We start from the raw sequence: 6,000 nt of genomic DNA on the forward strand, positions 1-6,000 counted from the left end.
TGTCTATGTAACAGTATAGCTCCGTCCCTCTTCTCGCCCCTACCTGGGCTCGAACCAGGGACCCTCTGCACACATCAACAACTGCCTCCCACGAAGCATCGTTACCCATCGCGYCACAAAAGCCGCTGCCCTTGCAGAGCAAGGGGAACAACTACTTCAAGGTCTCAGAGCAAGTGACGTCACCGATTGAAACGCTATTAGCGCGCACCACCGCTAACTAGCTAGCCATTTCACATCGGTTACATCTACTAGCCSAGTCTGAAAAGTACTAGCCTTGGGCTAGTTTAATTTCCATCCCTGCTGATATGTATAACTGACTTCACAGGACATTTGATTAGTCATGTACAACAGATACACTCGTGGAACAAAACCATTTGTTTTCTATGGGAAAACATTGAGCCCACAAGTCCTTTGTAAGCTAACTAGCCAGCTAGTTAACGTTACCTCACTGTTGCTTCTTGTCAATGGAAAAACCTACGGTTAGCTAGTTAGCTACAAAGGCCAGGGTCATTTAAAAAAAATAGTAATTAAAAAATGCTAAGGTAGCTAGGCAGGTCCTTTGAAAAATAAACACGATAAACTAAAAAGGCCAAAATATGTACTCGCTAGGTTACTGCTACTTGTCGATGAGAGTTTGYATGGAGAAATGTGGAGGTTTTTCCCACCATGGGGCTTGAGTGATTTTAAGTCAACTTGCAACAGGATGTGTAGTTCTGTATGATAGCCACATTAGCAGCTAATTAGCATTTTATTTTTGGAGGGTAATTACATGCAAATTTATTGATAAAAGTTACCTTGTCCGAGAGAGATTTGCGCGGTTATCAAAACGTCACGGAAGCCTACACAAAACACAGACCTTGTATGAAGCGGTGTTGCCAACTCCTCAGTAAGGAAAGTAGCTATTGGCTGTCCTAAAAGTTGCTAGAAGTCGCTAAATGGCATCATCACCAAATTTACATAATTGGCCATGTGCATGTAATTGTGATGGACGCTGTAGGAGAGAGGAATAACGTCGYGGGAGAGACAAAAAATTAGTAAAAAACACCCTAAATATGTTTAGAACTACAAATGAGCAAGCTGCAGAGAGTGACACACACAGCGAATAAGAACCAGATATTTGAGGCCATACTCCTTCCTTCAGCACTTTATGGACCCCATTGTTAATCCCTGTCATAACAGAGGCATTGTCAGTCTCTATCCSCAGGGGTTTCTCTTTTTAAGACAACACTTCTCGAGGAAAGCCACCACAGCACAGGCTATAGATTTGGCATCTCCTCCCTCCAACTCAACAAGCCCCAGAAATGTTGATACAATTGTCTGCTTGGTCACTAAAGTACCTTATCACAACCCCCAGGTACTTAGAAACACTTACATCCGTGGACTCATTGAGGAGGAGGCTGAAACGCTGGTCACCCACATCTGCGACCAACTTTTTCAGAAAGAATGGTGCTAGAACACCATTAATCATTTCTGTGCATTTTGAAGTGRGTAGCAGCAGTGGAGTCTAAGAAAGTAGCTAGCTCTACATGCTTCTCCAATGTGATAACGTGTCAGCATGGAACAGTGTTCAGCAATAGCTAATGCCATGGTGCGCTCAGCCTTTTTTGCAGCTTGTTTTGGGTGGAAATGTTATAAGGCTTTGCCTTTTGAGTATGTTTTTGAGTTGTCATGTGTTTTTTTACATCACTAAGTTTGGCGTAGAAATCAGCCTTACAATACATATATGCCCGTGTATCATCTCCAATAAACGGCTTCAACCAGCCTTTGAATTCAGGGTTTGATTCCCACTCCTTTCTGTATTTTTGAGTGTACAGTTTAGACTGAGACATGATGAGCTAGCCAACTAGATGTTTAGCTTATGTCACAGAGAGCCACACACACAGTGGACAAGGTGAGTAAGTGACTGAGGCTGTGTGAGTCAAATGCAGGGATTTATTTTAGACAAAAAAACATTTTACATTTACATCCCGCCCTGAATGTAAGCCAGGGGGGGATCAGCCAGCAGTGGCTTCCCGCATGTGCGATTCATTTGCAGTCTGGAAGTGGAGGGGTGAACATCTCCTGCTCTGACTGCAGCTGGGAGGGACTGCTGCGAGAGGACTGGGCCGTCAATCTCCAATAACACCAGAAAAAATGGCTAGATTTGTCGCTAGTTGATTTAAAAAAAAAATGTGTCGCTAGAGGGGTCTGAATACTCGCTAAATATAGCGACGAAGTCGCTAAGTTGGCAACATTGGTATGAAGTAGTTCTAAAATCTCAGATGGAAAAATGTATGGTGAAAAAAAACGTTTGGTTTTATGGGTATTATAACTCATACTGTGGTACTCAATTGAGAAAACAAAGAAATGTAACCTCTGGTTACTGAGAGATATTTCATTATAATTCCAGGTTTATTGTTCAAAGCTAAAGGTTTATCTAAGTTGTGAATCGTCCATAAATTATACAAAATGTAGATATGATTTTTAGGCCATATCGCCCAACCCTACTTTTCGTCCTCTTGCTAGGTTATGTGGTTGTGTTTTATTGTCCACAGCTGAAGGATTATCTAGGTTGGTTTATATCTCACTATAAATTAGCTTTTTCAAACAGAAATTTGCATCCTGCAGCACTAATTCCCCAAAGTTTTGGGACACTGTAAAGTTCATGGAGAATAAGAGTACCTCCTCCCAGCTGCCCACTGCACTGAGACTAGGAAACACTGTCACCACAGATAAATCCACGATAATTGACAATTTCAATAAGCATTTCTCTACGGCTGGCCATGCTTTCCACCTGGCTACCCCAACCCCAGCCAACATCTCTGCACCCCCGCAGCAACTGKCCGAAGCCCCAACCCCCCCCCGCTTCTCCTTCACCCAAATCCAGATAGCTGATGTTCAGAAAGAACTGCAAAATTTGGATTCCTACAAATCAGCTGGGCTAGACAATCTGGACCCTCTCTTCCTAAAATTATCTGCCGCTATTGTTGCAACTGTAAAAGGTTGCGTCAATCGAATCTGGTATCAGGATAAAATGTGATCCAGAGTCACCGAATATACTTTAAGTATTTTTATTTAACATAAGCGATAAATGGTAAATGCAATTTTCGTATATACTGGTTCACTGTATCACCACGCAGGGTAAAGCAGAGAACTGACTGAAATAGTACAGACATCTTCTTTTATACTGTGACAGATGTAGTTCCAACTTTAGAGTTGGCCTGTCACAGTAGAGGCTTAGCGTGGTTTAAACTTGCTAGCCTATCGGTGGTGCCCAGGCTGGTCCCAGCCTCACAGCACACAGGATCCAGATATCCGGAAGTGTTTGTTGTGAAGTTTGAGCTAAGTTGTCGGTGGCTACACTGCTCAGTTCCTGTTTTCTTGTTATTCAGCATTTTYCCATCTTGTCTCAACCTTCTGGTTAGCACAGTCGACACCCTAGATTAACAACAGCTTTTCTGCCGTCACGCTATGTTTTGTGATTTACATGTCCTATTTCTATAAGGCATATATTTTTGTTAAAAAGAGAACAAAATCAAACTTCACACAACCTCTATTACTAGTCTGTTCAACCTCTTTCGTATCGTCTGAGATTCCTGAAGATTGGAAAGCGGCTGCGGTCATCCCCCTCTTCAAAGGGGGTGACACTCTAGGCCCAAGCTGTTACAGACCAATATCCATCCTGCCCTGCCTTTCTAAAGTCTTCGAAAGCCAAGTGAACAAACAGATCACCGACCATTTCGAATCCCACCGTACCTTCTCCGCTATGCAATCTGGTTTATGAGCAGGTCACGGGTGCACCTGAGCCACACTCAATGTCCTAAATGATATCATAACCTCCATTGATAAAAGACAGTACTGTGCAGCTGTCTTCATCGAGCTGGCCAAGGCTTTCGACTGTCAATCACCGTATTCTTATCGGTAAACTCAATAGCCTTGGTTTCTCTAATGACTGCCTCGCCTGGTTCACCAACTACTTCTCAGACAGAGTTCAGTGTGTCAAATCGGAGGGCCTGTTGTCCGAACCTCTGGCAGTCTCTATGGTGGTGCCACAGGGTTCAATTCTCGGGCCGACTCTTTTCTCCGTATATATCAATGATGTCGCTCTTGCTGCGGGTGATTATTTGTTCCACCTCTACGCAGACGACACCATTCTGTATACATCTGGCCCTTCTCTGGACACTGTGTTAACAAATCTCCAAACGAGCTTCAACGCCATACAACTAACTCTCCTTCCGTGGCCTCCAACTGCTCTTAAATGCCANCCATCTTGTCTCAACCTTCTGGTTAGCACAGTCGACACCCTAGATTAACAACAGCTTTTCTGCCGTCACGCTATGTTTTGTGATTTACATGTCCTATTTCTATAAGGCATATATTTTTGTTAAAAAGAGAACAAAATCAAACTTCACACAACCTCTATTACTAGTCTGTTCAACCTCTTTCGTATCGTCTGAGATTCCTGAAGATTGGAAAGCGGCTGCGGTCATCCCCCTCTTCAAAGGGGGTGACACTCTAGGCCCAAGCTGTTACAGACCAATATCCATCCTGCCCTGCCTTTCTAAAGTCTTCGAAAGCCAAGTGAACAAACAGATCACCGACCATTTCGAATCCCACCGTACCTTCTCCGCTATGCAATCTGGTTTATGAGCAGGTCACGGGTGCACCTGAGCCACACTCAATGTCCTAAATGATATCATAACCTCCATTGATAAAAGACAGTACTGTGCAGCTGTCTTCATCGAGCTGGCCAAGGCTTTCGACTGTCAATCACCGTATTCTTATCGGTAAACTCAATAGCCTTGGTTTCTCTAATGACTGCCTCGCCTGGTTCACCAACTACTTCTCAGACAGAGTTCAGTGTGTCAAATCGGAGGGCCTGTTGTCCGAACCTCTGGCAGTCTCTATGGTGGTGCCACAGGGTTCAATTCTCGGGCCGACTCTTTTCTCCGTATATATCAATGATGTCGCTCTTGCTGCGGGTGATTATTTGTTCCACCTCTACGCAGACGACACCATTCTGTATACATCTGGCCCTTCTCTGGACACTGTGTTAACAAATCTCCAAACGAGCTTCAACGCCATACAACTAACTCTCCTTCCGTGGCCTCCAACTGCTCTTAAATGCCAGTAAAACTAAATTCATGCTTTTCAACCGATCGCTGCCCGCACCCGCCCACCCGACTAGCATCACTACTCTGGACGGTTCTGACTTAGAATATGTGGACAACTCTAAATACCTAGGTGTCTGGCTAGACTGGAAACTCTCCTTCCAGACTCACATTAAGCATCTCCAATCGAAAGTTAAATCTAGAATAGGCTTCATATTTCGAAACACTCATGCTGCCAAACATACCCTTGTAAAACTGACTATTCTACTGATCCTTGACTTCGGCGATGTCATTTACAAAATAGCCTCCAACACTCTACTCAGCAAATTGGATGCAGTCTATCACAGTGCCATCCATTTTGTCACCAAAGCCCCATATACTACCCACCACTGCGACCTGTAYGCTCTCGTTGGCTGGTCCTCGCTACATATTCGTCGCCAAACCCACTGGCTCCAGGTCATAAGTCCTTGCAAGGTAAAGCTCTACCTTATCTCAGCTCACTGGTCACCATAGCAACACCCACCCGTAGCACACGCTCCAGTAGGTATATTTCGCTGGTCATCCCCAAAGCCAACACCTCTTTTGGCCGCATTTCCTTCCAGTTCTCTGCTGCCAATGACTGGAACGAATTGCAAAAATCATTGAAGTTGGAGAATTAGATCTCCCTCAYTTACTTTAAGCGTCAGCTGTCAGAGCAGCTTACCGATCGCTGCAGTTGTACACAGCCCATCTGTAAATAGCCCATCCAACCAACTATCTTCCTCATCCCCATTATTTGTTTTTGTTTTTCTGCTCTTTTGCAACCCAGTATTTCTACCTGCACATCCTCATCTGCACATCTATCACTCCAATGTAAATTGCTAAATTGTAATTACTTCGCCACTATTGGCCTATTTATTGCCTTATCTCC

The sequence above is a fragment of the Salvelinus sp. IW2-2015 genome, linkage group LG15 (genome assembly GCF_002910315.2).
Source record: "Salvelinus sp. IW2-2015 linkage group LG15, ASM291031v2, whole genome shotgun sequence".
Lineage (NCBI taxonomy): Eukaryota > Metazoa > Chordata > Actinopteri > Salmoniformes > Salmonidae > Salvelinus > Salvelinus sp. IW2-2015.